The following is a 15,702-nucleotide window of genomic DNA, read 5'->3' as shown; positions in this document are numbered from 1 at the left end:
CAGCTTCCCCTCAAGGTCCTTCACCATCTTCGTTGCCCTCCTTTAGACTCTCTCTAATGGCTTAATATCTTTCCTATATTGTAGAGCTCAAAACTGCAAATAATATTCAAGATGAGGTCACACCAGTGCAGAGCAGAGAAGGACAATCCCCTCCCTTGACCAGCTGGCAATGCTTTGCCTGATGCCCCCAGGACATGGTTGGCCCTCCTGGCTGTCAGGGCACTGTTGACTCAGATTCAACTTGCCATCGACCAGGACCCCCAGGTTCCTTTTGGTGGCACTGCTTTCCAGCATCTTGTTACCCAGTTTGTATGAACATCTGGGGTTGTCCCATTCCAGATGCAGCACTTTCCCTTGTTGAACTTCATATAGTGGGTGATTACCCAGTCCTCTACTTTGTCGAGGTGTCTCTGCAGGGCCTCCCTGCCTTTGAGGAAGTCAACAGCTCCTCCTAGTTTTGTGTCATCTGCAAACTTGCTTAATATCCCTTCCAGTCCTGTGGCCAAGTCATTTATGAAGTTGTTGATGAGCACAGGGCCTAAGATGGAGCCCTCTGGAACCCCACTAGTGACGGGTCACCAGTCTGATATTACCCCATTCACTATGTAATAGTGCTCGACCCGCAAGCCAATTGCTCACCCACCACATGATGTGTTTATCCATCTGTGTCCTGGACATTTTGTGTGCTTTACTGAAATCCAAAAAGATTACATCAACTGGCTTCCCTGTATCAGCTAGGTGGGTTACCTTGTCTTAAAAGGAAATGAGGTTCGATAAACATGGTTTTCCTCTCATGAAGCTGTGCTGGCTGTGATTGATCACTGCATTGTCTTTCAATGGTGTTTTCCAATTCTTCCGATAATAATCTTATCCAAAACTTTACCAGACAATGAAGTGAGACCGACAGGCCTGTAGTTTCTGGGGTCCTTCTTCTGGAACTTCTTGAAAGCCAGCTTAAACTCCAGTTGAGCTTTGGCTGCACAAATTTGCTCATTACAGTGGCAAGCAGCATCTCTGAATTCTTCACATATCACTTGACCTTGCTTCCCTGGGGCATACACCTTCCTGTTTTGCCTTATTTCCAAGAGAAGATTACTGTTCAGCCAAGCTGGCCTTATGTCTCCCTGCTTGACTTCCAACATTTGGAAATCGCCTGCTCCTGTGCCCTTAGGAGGTAATGTTTAAAAAGTGACCAGCACTGTGATGGACCACAGCACCAGCAAAAACATTTTTCCAGGAGACCTTACTTATTAATTCCTTGAGCAGCCTCAAGTCTGCTCTTCTCACGTCAGAGCTGAGGTTTTGTTGACACTTTTCCTCCTGCCAACACAGATTTTAAACTCAATCACTTTGTGTTCACTAGGACCAAGAGGGCCACCAGCCTCCACTCATAAGATCCACTCTGTTGATAAGCAGCAGATTGAGAGCACTTTTCTTAGTCAGCTCTCTTAGGACCAGTTCCATAAAGTTGACATCCAGATTTTTTAGGAATCTTCTGGCCTAGATTGTACCAGCTGTGTGATGCTCCCAGGTAATTTCTGCAAGTTGAAGTCCCCCATGAGGACAAGGGCAGTTGACTTGGAAGTGTCCCTTAGATCTTTAAAGACTAATTTGCCAGCAGCATTGTCCTGGCTGGTCTATAAAACTCCCATGATGACATCCACGCTATTTGTTTGCCCCTTGTTTCTTACCCAGAGGCTCTCAACTGTACCACTGTCATCTGTGAGCTCCATACATTCTAACCCTTCTATTAAATACAGTGCCACCCCTCTGCATTTTCTGCCCTGCCTATCTCTCCCGAAGAGCTTGTAACCGTCCAACAGGGCACTCCAATCACAGCTCTCATCCCACCAGGTTTCACTTATGCAAATGATGTCAAATCTCTTGGACTGGGCTGAAGTTCCGAGCTCCTCTTGTTTATTCCTCATGCTGCACGCACCAGTGTAGAAACATTTCAGGTGTGGTGCACTGTAGCCAACACCTGATGAGGTAGATTGAGAGATTCCATTAGTGCTCATTTCTTCAAGTTTTGGCACACTATCCCATTCCTTATCAGTGGCAATTCTTGTGCATGAACCATCAGCGTCAAAGTTAATGGAAAACACAGATTTTCTCTGAAAATTTTACTTTGCTGTTTTCTCAAACAGACTTCAAAGATACACTGGGGATGATTGCCCAGCTACTGTACTGCCCTGAAAGACCATTGAAATCAATGGAGACTTAAAGTCTAAAGAATTTGCTGAAGATCTGTATGCTGCTATCTCTTTCCACTAATGTTTTGTTGCAAGTGTAAGACATTCACAGCACTTTGAAGGTTGGCACTTAGCAGCTATACATAATTATTATTTTAGAACGTTTGTTCACGCTTCCACACATATCCCCTCCCCACTGTCTTTCTCATGGATATTTGAACTCTTTAGGTACTGTTTTGTATTCAAGAACTTTAATTCTCTTTTAATTCCACAGTAGTCATATCCTCACCTAATATTACGTTTGGCTTTTTTCTCTCCAGGTGTCATTTCATCAGTGAGTAAAATTTGATTAATGCTAGCAGTGAGATACATTAGCTCATTCAGGGACATATTTCTATTTTTCCAGCTATTTTATTTTTTCTAAAAGTAAACAATTTTTTTGTACTATTTAAAATGGAATAATCTGTTGTGGGTTGATCAGAACTTTGATCCTGGTCTCATCCCTGATTACTTTGGCATTGATTTAACATTATTCGTGCCTTTCCAGGTTGGTTCATCTTGGTTAAAAGACGAATGAATCAGACAAGTTTTAAAAGCATTTTAAAGAGCAAGGTGCTGGAACTGCATTCTTAATCTGCATTCTTTTCTGCTGTCTTATGGAATATACTAAAAATGTGCTTTGTAGAGGTCAGATCAATTTTCTCCAGGTTTGTAAAAGGGATGAAAACCATAAATTAAACGGCCTGTGGGATAAGTTCAAGAGCTAGTCCATTCCAGTTACAAACACCTTATTCCCTTGAAAATTATGACTCATCAAAAACAAGAATTATATCTCATTTCTAGAACTCCAGCTAGTTAAACTTTTCTGTCTGTGGATTGGACTTTGCCATTTATAAGATTAAAAACAAAACAAAACAAAACAACAACAGCAACAAAAACAAACACCCCCACAAAACAAAAAAAACCCACAACCCTTTTTTCCCCATTATCTCAAGATGGAGAAGTACAACCTGCTGCAGTAGAAAATGTTTAGAGCTTAATTGTAAGCTGTCTACAGGGCCTTTGTGATATACCTTCACTTTTTTATTCTACTTTAAATTAGCAGTCAACTGATAGATGTGAGACATTTTCTAATTAGCCATCCAGTGTCATCTTTAAGTGAGAAAAAAAGAGGAAAGTAATGAATTCCTTGGAAGCACTGTGAAAAATACACAGTCACAGGGAAGAATACTCAGCATGGTCAAGCAAGCTAGTCCAGCAGGATGAAAAAAGAAGTGCTCATTGAAATACTAGGTCTGAAAACTGCCTGGCTTTGCTGGGGAAACTACCTCTTTTCTGGTATTCCTGTTCTCAAGTGAAGAAAAGAGATCCAAGGATATGTGCTTCATATTCAAACTTCTTTATAAGTGCCAGTCTGTGTACATTTTTTAAAATGTATGACAAATGATCCTGAGCTTTTATTGTTAAAATTAAATTAACAGAAGCAGACAGGTTAGGTTTAAAATTACTTCTTTGTGGACATTAAGTAACATTAGAGAAACAGTGAGATTATGCTAAGTAACATTGTCTTGAGCCTGTCACTACCTTTTTCTTCTGCTACACAAGCTGTTTTTTCAGCAGACAGACTTGTACAATATATATAGAATGGGGATTTGAGTTACAGTGTAATGTAAGATTACATTTGGCACTTGGATTAGGGCCCTTACTTCCAATTCTCATCTGGTTTGCTGTAAAAAACTAATAAGTATGTGTCAGATCCTTTTCTCTTTTACAGAGGCTTGTGACAGGGATAAACCATATTCTCCTGTTATTCTTGTTAGCTGAAGGCTCAGCGATCAGGTGCTGTGCTGTTTCACTCATTTATTCAGCACTGTATTACCTTCAGTTGTGAGTTGATTGATTTGAAGTTACTTTAACATTTGTACTCCACAGAGAAGATTAGAACATTTCCATCTTTTGAAGACTTTCTCTTAGGATTTTGAGTATGGCAGGAAAGTCATGGCATTCTAGGTCTGGAGGAAAAGTCAGCGACTGACTCATTAAATGGGGCTTAGGCAGAAAATAGATACTAGAAACCAGGCCTTGAAACTGATGGCCAGCTGTAGCCTGAAACTTGTTTGGATTCAATTAGTTTTAGTTACCTCTAGTGCAGAATCAGCTTCTTAACTAATCATGACAGATTCTCTGGATGATCAGTAGAATAACGTAGGCATTTCTAGGGTGTGATTAGTCTCGTCCTAAACTAAGCTGAATCAAAACAGAACTGATGAATCATGCCACAGAAGTGTCTCTTTCTCTTCTTTAACTGTAGAGGGAATCTAAACAAATATCTCAGATGATCACCCCAAAAGATAGTTGAGTTGAAGCCCATGCCTTCATATTTTCCCTTCTACTGGATTGCAAAGTGATATCCTCTGCTTTATTACCTGTCTGAGTATTCTGTTGCTGGTAATGTTTTCTGCTTTTTCTGCCCTAATTCTGGGTTTGACTAAACTCAGCTATGGTGACAGGTAGATGGATATCACAAACTGTTACTCATTCTTTGCAGCAGTATTAATCTAAGTAAGACTGATCTTAGATATCTAAATCACAGACAACTACCTTTGAGCCTCTCACTACTTTTTGATGACACCAAGCTCTGTTGTGTGGTCTACACAGCCTGGAGTAGTGGGCCTGTGTAAACCTCACGAATTTTGATGCCGTGGAATGTTGATGCTAAAAAATAACTCAGGAGCAGTTAATTAGGGGTGAGATAAAGAAAGGGTTTAATTGTGCCAAGGCAATAGATGTTACAAGACACGTGCTCCTCTGTGCCCGAGATGTTACATTTTATAATACCATCTGTCCAATCCCAAGTGTGCCCACCCTGTAGCCTTTGCTCTGATCTGCTCCAGGTCCACCCCCTTAGAATTGAGTCCGGGGGGCTTTTGGGACCACCTCTTCATCATCTTCACCTTCTTCAGAGCACAAAGGGTACATAGTCACCTAGTTCTTGACTCCGTTTTGTTGTTCACACCCTGATATGGGTGTTCTCTAAACAGTATAGGCCTTACCTTGACAAGAGACTAAACATTGCCACTGAATTCAGGGGTAGATTTGATATGGGGAGCATAGAATGGGGTAAGAGGGTTAAGGAATGTGTAAACTACTTGTACTACAGGGAAAGGGAACGAGGGCTGCTGCTTTTAAAATCTACTTCTACTATTTATAAAACTTATAAAGCCTACAAATTAGAAAAATAAAAAACTAATAGGGGCTTAAGGCATCAATTTCAACAAGGTCAAGTGCAAGGTCCTGCACCAGAGTCAGGGCAATCCCAAGCACAAGTATAAGGTTATGTGGAGAATGGACTGAGAGCAGCCCTGAGGAGAAGGACTTGGGAATGTTGGCTGAAGAGAAGCTAAACTCCAGCTGAGAGTGTGCACTCATAGCTCAGAAAGCTAACTGTATCCTGGGTTGTGTCAAAAAGAAGCATGATCAGCAGGCCATGCTATGATTCTATGGTTCTGAAACTTTCCAGAAATTTAACTCCAACTCTTCTCTACTCTAGAAGCATTCCATATTCAATGGCATTAGAATGATAGCATATTTGATTATTCTTCTTTTTTGTCTATCCTTTGGCTGTTACCCAGACTGGTGGGAGATAGTTTTTCCTGTGCACATTGAGGAGAACAAGAAGTACATAACACTGATTCATAACAAATATAGTGTTTGCTGATAGGAAAGGCTGAGTGAACGGAAAAGAGTTGTGTTGGTCTGGCTACACTGGGTTACTTTTGTATTATGGTATAATCTACTGTTTCTACTATTCCCCATCACTCTTTTGCACAAGTTGATTTCTGAGCCCCTCACACTAAACCATCTGAGTCTCTCTTCAAGAAAAATTGAGTCCTTTGCTATCACAAATCTGTCAAAATTCATTACCACTGAACCTATAAAACTGTAACGTCTCGGACATTATTTCAACAAAATATTTAGAAAGAAGTTTGATAACAGTTGGTGATATCCAATCACAGATAAAATTCACTGTTCTGCTGCATATTTACATAACATAGAAGCTCTCAGATAATACTCATTTGTGAGAGATGGAACTTCTATGAGCAATTATCGGTGACCCTTTCTTGAATATACCAATCAAATTAGCCTTTCTCGGGAAAAAAAGAGTACATTTTTTTAACGTTAAAAAGAAAAAGAAAGTAGTCTCAGAATAGAAAACCATAATGAATGTCAGTAGTTCTCTCAGTGGGAATTATTCATGATTACGTCAACATTTCTCAGATAAATTCTAATTCTTAGAGAAAGAGAATGAGAACCATAGAACTAGGAGCAGAAATTTTCCATTCCACTTCTTAAAAGTAAATGTATTGGTCTGACAACTGAGATAAGGTTTCAGGATTTGACCTAGGGGTGGTAGACAGCTCTTTCTAATGTCTAATTATAGCTGATGACATATCTACCAGGACAAAACCCCCAAAGAGGTGGGTAAATCTTTAACATCTGATACTGAATATTATGAACCCATCACCCATCTGAAATACATTGATTTTATTCTACTTAAGAATTTAGTAGACTCTTATAGTTTTTATACTCTTTTCTTATCTGTCTTCACCCAGTTAAATGGCACAATAAGGAGAACAGAACTTAATCCTCATTGGAGTTTCCCTGTAATTTAGAAGTCTCCTTATAATTTGGGATGTTTTTTAGAGATTTCATACTCTGCATGAATGCTACAAATCCCAGCACTGGCTGCAGTTGTACCTGCTACATTAAATACACATAAGTTAAAATACAGACCCAGTCCAGGGAGCAAGGATTAGAACCCATGACTCTCCTCCCACCTTAGTGTGCCAATAATAGGCTGAAATCTGTTAGTCCCTCTTTGTAGAATAACTTCAATAATCAGATCGTAAAATTAATTTCCTCACTGCAAGCATTGTGTGAACTTGTGGAAAGGCAAAAGATACCAGTGCGCACTCTATCGAGTCAAAAAGTGAACATAACCAGCCTCACATTTTTTTAACTTGTTTTGTGTAGGAGTTACCTTGACTGCCTCTTTCATATGCCTTTTGTTTGTCTTTTGCTTCCATCCATCTACGTGGTTTTAAATAGCATGACTAAAGGAAGTATTCCAAAATGCAAACTATGAGTAGGCAGAGCTCTTCTCCAAACCATCTCTTAGTCACTGAGACTCCAGAAAATGGATTGGATTTGAATATACACTTCTCATCTTGTTTAAAACCAGTAAGTTTTCTGTGTTACGGGTTTTCATAGAATCATAGAATGGTTTGGGTAGGAAGGGACTCTAAAGAACATCTAGTTCCAATTTCTCTATCATGGGCAGGGACACCTTCCACTAGACCAGGTTGCTCATAACCCTATCCAACCTGGACTTGAACACTTTCAGAGATAGGCATCCACAACTTCTCTGGGCAACCTGTTCCATTGTCTTAACACCCGCACAGTAAAGAGTTTCTTCCTAACATCTATTCTAAATCTCTTCTCTCTTAGCTTTAAGCTCTTCTACCATGCCTGATCACTTCATGCTCTTGTAAAATCTCCCTCTTTTCAATAAAGCTCCCTTTGAGCACTGAAAGATCTTTAAGATGTCTCCCTAGAGTCTTTCTCCAGGCTGAACAACCCAAGCTCTCTCAGCCTGTCTTCAGAGGAGTGGTCCTCTGATCATCTCTGTGGCCCTCTTCTGGACCCAGTCTAATAGGTCCATATCTTTCTCGTGTTGAGGACTCAGACCTGGAAGCAGTACTGCAGGTGGTGTCTCAAGAGGGCAGAGTAGAGGGACAGAATCACCTCCCTTGACCTGCTGGCCACGCTTGTTTTGCAGCAGCCCAGGACACAGTTGGCTTTCCGGGCTGCAAATGCACACTGTTGGCTCATGTCCAGCTTTTCATCCAACAGAATCCCTAAGTCCTTCCCTGCAGGGCTGCTCTTAATGACTTCTTCTCCCAGTCTGTACTTGTGTGTGGGATTTTCCCAAACTGGGTGCAGCACCTTGCATTTGGACTTGTTGAACCTCATGAGAGTCCCATGGGTGCCCTTCTCATCTAGGTCCCTTGGGATGGCATCCCTTCTTTCTATTGTGTCAGCTGCACCACTCAGTTTCCTGTCATCTGCAAACTTGCTGAGGGTGCACTCAATCCCACTGTCTGTGTTATTGATGAAGATTTTGAAAAGCACCAGTCCCAAGATAGAGTCTTGAGGGACAGCACTCCTCACTGGTCTCTACTGGGACATAGAGCCATTGACCACAATTGTCTAGATGTACCCCTCCAGCTAATTCCTTATTCACTGAAGAGCTTATCCTTGTTTGTGACTATGTCAAAGGCCTTAAAGAAGTCTAGGTAGATGTCATCAGTCGTTCTTTCCTTGTCACTCCATCATAGAAGGCCACCAGCTTGGTCAGGCACAATTTTCCCTTGGTGCAGGCTTTCTGGGATCGTCATCTTGCATATATGTGCCTTAAACTTGCTTCCTTAAGGATCTGCTCCATGATCTTCCCAGGCATAGAGGTGAAGCTCACTGGTCTGTAGTTCCCTGGATCTTCCTTTCTCCCCTTCTTTAAAATAGAGAGATGTTTCCATTTTTTAAGTCACTGGGGACTTCACCTGATCACCATGACTTTTCAAATATAATGTGGCTTGGCAACTAGATCAGCCTCAGGACCCTGGATGCATGTCATCAAGCCCTATAGAGCTGTGCCTGTTCAGTTTAATCAGCTGATCTCAAACCTGCTCTTTGCTTATGGTGGATGGGACTTTGGTCTTCCAGTCCCCACTGGGAGATTCAAGGACTTGAGAGACATGGGAAGTCTGACTGCCAATGAAGATCAAGGTGAAGAACTCGGTAAGTACCTCAGCCTTCTCCACATCTGTTATTATTAGTTCTCCCTTCTTGTTTTTCAGAGGTTTACACTCTCCTTGGCCTTTCTTTTCTGACCTATATATTTGTAGAATACCTCTTGTTACTGTTTCGGGTATCCCAGTATAAGGCACCAAATTCTCCTCTTGAGTTTTGTTAGAAGGCAATGTGTGATGACTAGTGTTCATTATCATGTTGTCTGCCTCTTGCTTTGAGCCACTATGAACCATTTTCATTCATTTTTAGAGTACTGATGTTTGAGTATGATTCTATGTTTTGTTTTAACACTAAAGATACAGTCTTGATTTTGATTATATTTATTTAATTTCACATAAATTTAATTTGTCATTGACTAAAAGGGTAAGAAGGTTGAGGTTTGTTACATTAATCAGCATAATTCTGATCCTTACTCTTTTAGCAAAGATTGAATGTTACGAGTTATAATCCCTCCTTTCAGCTATTTCTGTAAACAAAGGGGAGCTTGTACTTAGAAGGGAACCAGTGTAACAGTTCTGAGCTTTGTCTCAGTATGGAGTCACCACTGAGATGGTGAAGATAATAAGATTACAGGATGTGATCACTGGTGTGACAGCAACTCAGAGAGACCAGATCAGCCTTTTTTGCAGCCTAGCTCTCACCCATGCTGCCAGTGGAATAACTGTGATAATGCAGAAGTCAGAAAAGGAATGCAGAGCACAGATGGTGCATAGGACCAGTGATTGTGTGTCCCTTGAACCGTTTGGCTCATCGTTAAACATTAATACTGAATGTAGAAAGTGTAAACACAGATTAAATACATCTGTATAATATACAACCACATTTGTGCTTAAATTGTAGACAGCTTATATTCAGAATATGATTATTTATCACAGTATGTTCAGTTCTTGGTCTTAACACACACCACTATAATATGACTGCCTAACTTGTGATTAGTTTGCCAGGTTTATGGCAACCTCAGCACCCTCAGCCTGGTCCCCAGTCTTACAGAAGTAAAGTAAAGTGATGTTGATTAGGATCGTTCAAGAAAAAAAGGGAGAAAGGTGTATCCATCACCAACTTGAAGCACCAGAAAAACTGAATTTTGTGCTTTTTCTCACCTCTTTGCCTCTCTGGGTCTGCAATAATATTTCACAGAGATAATATGTGATATAGTTTGATAATGCCTTTAATGCTTAGTATAGTGCTCCTGAGAAGATAAAGGAAGAGTCATATGAACGGACAAGAGGGCTAGACTGGTGCCATAATTCTTAACGTGAAATTTGTCAAAGTGTCTAGATAAAACACCTAAATTTTTTTTATTGTCTTAATGATTTTTGTTATTTTTCCACATGTACTTTTGACTGTTTTATTAGTATCCCTAAATCTGATTCTCAGTTTACAAATAGCTTAGCAAATGAATTGTATTGTTTCTCTCCCTCTCCTCCTGCTCTTAACTGAAGTCTCAGCTTTTTTAATCTCGCCTTTCCAAAAGTGGGTAAGACTATTCACTTCTGTTTATGGATTCTGAAGGGACAGTTGAATGGGACTAAGGAGCTTGTTAGATGAATTTATTTAACACACTTGAAATGCATTATTATGGTGTAAAAGCAAAGGTATTCCTTCTGTCATCTTGATGGTATTTCTTTTTCTCTGTGCAGGCAGAACCCAATACCTCTGAATGATGTATCAATTAAAAAAAAAAACAACCTGACCAAAGGTTGCAGATATTCAGTTCCCCATCAGTTTGAGTAAAGCCTTCTCCTTTTTCTGCCCTGTTTCTCGGGAGCATTGAACAGATGGATATCTCCCAAGATAGAGACAGGAATAGAAAGCTCCTTTGTAAAGAAAATGATGGAAAGCACATTCTAAGAAGTTAAAATTTCTGATAGTACTGAGAATGGACAATGAAGGGTACAAAGCTAGGCAGAAAAGAAATTATGATCATAATATGGAAAGATAAAAATAGGGAATTTTAGATTACTGAAGAGGGTGAAAAAGAATGTCTAAGAAGGAATGAAAAGGAAAGCAAAAAATTGAGGGTCAGTAATCCTTCTTGAGTGAAAAAAAATTTGTCTGGAGATTCATAAAGTCTCTGAAAGGCAGAAATGACATAGGTGCTGCCCATTGAACAAATCATGTGAATGGAGTAGTGCAAAGCATTCTTGACTGCAGTGAGTTGGGGAAATGGACACGATAAGGCAAGTAAGTCTTATTTATGTACTGTCATAGAGGTACGTGGGATTTCAGAGCCCTGAAGAAGACTGCTCAACAGTGGGAGTGGCTATAGCAGAGAGACCAAGGAGTCTTTAGATTTATTCATTTTTTTTGCTAGTTTAAGTATAATTAAGAGTGGGTTTATTTATTGATTTAACTTCTGTACTAGGACAGTTTTTAGAAGACAAAACGTGGATGTAAAGAAGTGACTGGCCTATAAGATGAAGCTAAACAGTTTAAGTAGTATACAGCTCAGAATGTATACATTTTAGCATTTCAGCTGAAGCACATTACTGAGGTTGATTTAATCCTTCTCAGGCTTCCTTGCAATACAACATCTGATCCCCTTTCCCAATGTTATTTTTTCATCTCCAAGTTCCTCTATCAACTGAGGAAATGGATAGAGAGCTTTCAAGTCTCTGGATTCTCATGTTCATGTCTGAGCATCCAATCACATCTATAGTATCCCCTAAAATATTTAGATTATATATATATATATGTACAAACACATTTCATGGTCTTATAAGAGGCTGAATAAATACTTTTATATTATCTTGGATACTTTCATATTATCTTGGATAGCATGGTTAAACCACTATTTTCTCAACTCTCACACACATGTTCTATAAATGCTATCCATAATTCTTTTTTCTTGAATTAAATCTTAAGCACACTTTCCTGGATTTGTGAGATAAAGAAGAATGAGAATTTTATTTTTTTTTTTGGTGCCTGTATTTCCTAATTGAGTCTTGTGGGATCAAGCTCTTTACATGAGAGAGGAGGGAGGAATGAAGAGACAGGACAAGAGGATAGTATCCATACTGTTCTAAAATCTTATGAGTCTCTTGGCCTGTTTTAAACAGATTTTAGAGAAAAGAAGGTAGTTTTTCACAAACAGAACTGAGGAAAGAGTCTCTACTTAGGCTGTCCCTGAGGGAAACTATACAAGATTGCAACTTCCCTCAATACATATTTTGCACAAAGGATAGAGGCACTATAACTGTCCTAAGCTATGGGAAAATAGTTAATCAAAGACTATGCATTAATAAGCACCAGAAATTCTACACTTTGATCAAAGTTTCTATAGTGAAGAAGTCTGATAAGACTAACAAAGATCAGGTTTAGGCCCTATAGCTGTAGTAGAAGATAAAAACTCAAAATAAATTGAGACACAAATTCATTAATGGACTGGGTTCATCAGTTCTTCTAGTTATGAAGGTACTTGTTGCCTCAATGAAGCAGCTGGATATTAGATTAGATTACATAATCACATTCTGCTCTATATTAGGAAAGCTGTGAGAAGTTCAATTCTCAGAACACTGATAATGGGCCATAACCTTTCTGAGAGTATTTTAAAAATACCTAACTGATCTCACTCTCTACTTACTGAAAAAATGTAATAACAGTTTCATGAACTTGTTTATTCTCAGTGTTTATCACTTAGCAATTCATGGTAGGACCATGGTTTGAATTCGGACTAGTGGTGAATTAGACTAATTTCCAACTGACGTAAAATTTTTAGCTTGCTTTGATAAACTAAGCTTTCTTTTCAGAAAAAGGGGGTACAAGTCCACCTGCTGCCATGGGATCCTTACCCATTGTGGCAGCAGGCAGTCCAAGAGGGACATAGCCTACAACTACAATATTAAAACCATTAGCCTCAAGGAATGATCCCTGATTCCTCTACCACATGATGCTCAATGATATATCCACTCTGGTCACACCTCACCTTTTCTTGAGCCCCTTTTCTTTATGTGCTCTTTCCATGAAGCACTTGGTCCTTGAGTTCTTTGAACCTAAGATAAACATTTCTTGTGTATGTGCATAAGTGCAAGTGAGTAGGAGGCCTAGTGGCTATGCTTCAACTCACAGAACACATTTAAGTCATGAAACTCATGCAAGTTATGCATACCTTATCATATGGCACATGAGAGATGAGATTATTTGAGGATATAAAACTTCTGGCATAGTGCTAGAAATTTTTTGGTAGGGATCGATTCAAAGCCTGTTCTACTGTAGCTTTTGGAAATTGTTCCTGGAACAAACTAGCCTCTCAGAACTCAGCCCAATCCTGTTCCAAAGGGAACTAGATGATTTGGTAAGTGGTGACTGGATGAATTACTATTTGCGCAGTGAGGATGACAGAAGAGTAGGGGACCAGTATCTGCTTTTGACAGTGTAGGAACATTTATAACATCTTAGAAATTAAAGCTGAGACTGAATGATATGGCACTGATTATGCTACTTAGATCCATAAAGCAAAACAGAGATCCTATCCAGATCCACTATGAAAACCACTCCTGACATGTGCTGTTCCCTTTTCTTTGTCTCAGCATTGACTGGGAGAGTCAGCACAGCCAGGAAGAGACATAGTTAAAGAATAAAACATTCTGAAGGCTACCATTCAAACTAATACACTGATATATTTTTTCTCACTAGGATGGATATAACCAAAAATACCATATTTTTTATAGCTGCTTTTGCAGCTTTTCAAATCAGGGAGGTTTGTTTTCTTCTTTGTTTTTGTTTGTTTGTTTGTTTAATTAGCTGGTTTGGTTTGTTTTTTCCTGTGGTTTTTATTTTTGTTTGTTTGTTTTTAAGGAGTAAATATTTAGGAAATATATAATTTTAATCAAAATGAATAGGTGCATTCAAATCAATTACATGAGTATACTTACCTCTTCTTAATTGCTTTAAACTGTAGTTATTGAACATTTATATTTGGTAACCATTTCAAAATTTAAATAATTTCAATTTCCCTTTAAATACCTTTTCATTTAATTTTCCTCATTAAAAAGATTAGGTAATGTGTAGCTGTTAAGCAGACTGCCCATATCAATTCATTCTTAGGGGTAAAAAGTATAAAACTGTACTTCAAAAGGCCAAGAATAGGATACAAAGAACACATACAAGAGCATGGTTTAAAACCCCTTTAAATTTAGGTTAATTAAAAAAAAGGATGCACAAAGAAAAATTACTCTTATTAGAAACAATTTCTGGATACATTCATATCTTCTATTAAAAGAATAAAAGTCCCTTGTGGTTATTTCCATCAGGTTTCTCTATATCCAAGTATTTAAGGAGTTAATCTTCTCTTTCAGCACTTCAGCTTGTGGCTTCCACGTCAAAATTCCCAGTCTCTGATGAGAGTCTGGGCTTAGTTGTCCTATATGCTCTCTGAACACAGAGCAGTGTCTTTAGTCCCACTGGTGTAGCATACAGCAGGAATTAATGCTGCCTGGAATAAAAGCTGGTAGCTTCATATGTCAAGACAGTTGTTCTAAAAAAACCAAAAAGTAAATCAGAAAAAGGATGTTATGGAACAATCCCAACTCTTATGTCAAATCATAGCCTCGTTCAAAATACACAACCAACATATGTTCTCAGGTAAAATATCCAACTGAGTGGAATCTAATATATCTTTAGATTCAGTTTATTATTTTTCTCCCTGAAGTTACTGTTAGTACTTGAGAAAGAATAAAAAAAAAAAAAAGGAAGAAAAAAATGCCTGCATTTTTCAGCCTTGTTGGTAGCCTGCTGATTTTCCATACTCTGCTGTGCTCCCTTGCCTGTCTTCCATTCCATTTCAGCAGTTTTAACAGATGTATGTGGATTACAGAATCACAGAATATTCTGATTTGGAAGCAACCCACAAAGATCATTGATTCCAATTCTTAAGTGAATGACCCATACAGGGATCAAACTCACAGTCTTGGTGGTTGTGTACCATGTAGCACAATGCTCTACCCAACTGAGCTAACCTCAGGGTCCTCACTGGGTTGTCTGTTTTCTATGCGTTTTAGTCATGCTTAAAAAGGTGCTCTGCTATCTACAATATTTTGTTTACTCCTAAAGAAATAAAATTGTATTTCCATTAAAAATCAACTTTGGCCTTAGAGAGATTCACCTAGAAAGCGACATCAAAAGAACTCTACTGGCTGGCCTTCAATTACCAAAGTATGGAAATTCGCAGTTAAAGGTAAAACCCATAAAACCTGAATTTATCAGTACTCTCTGTGGGTAGTCTTAAGGCAATGACAAAGCATAAATTGGTAGCAGGAATTTGATTTTTAGCTGTGCTGTCTAGTTTGTTTCAGTCAGCAAAGTAATATTCTTTTCATTAAATATTTAATTTGAATTTTCCATGTTCAACTGCAATTTTTTTCAACTTGATAAAAAATCTTGTCTGCTTGGGGCCATTATGGTTGTACTATCATTTTGTGCTGAATCTGCCCATTCTCTCTTTTTCTCCTTCTTCCTCTGTCTTTTTCTCTCTCTTTCTCGCTCTCTCTCTTTTTCTTTCTTTCATGTCTTCCTTTCTTTGCTTTTCTTTTCCTTTCCCTTCCTTCTTCTCTTTCTTTCTTACCTCTTTATTTGACTTGGCATTTATATCAATTTCTCCTGTTTCTTCTTCTCACTCTCTCTTTCTCATTCTCTCCCTCCT

Source organism: Manacus candei, unplaced genomic scaffold, assembly GCF_025592945.1.
Source record: "Manacus candei isolate 608988 ecotype Guabito, Panama unplaced genomic scaffold, ASM2559294v1 h1tg000014l, whole genome shotgun sequence".
Taxonomy (NCBI): domain Eukaryota; kingdom Metazoa; phylum Chordata; class Aves; order Passeriformes; family Pipridae; genus Manacus; species Manacus candei.
Note: the sequence above shows the minus strand (reverse complement) of the source record.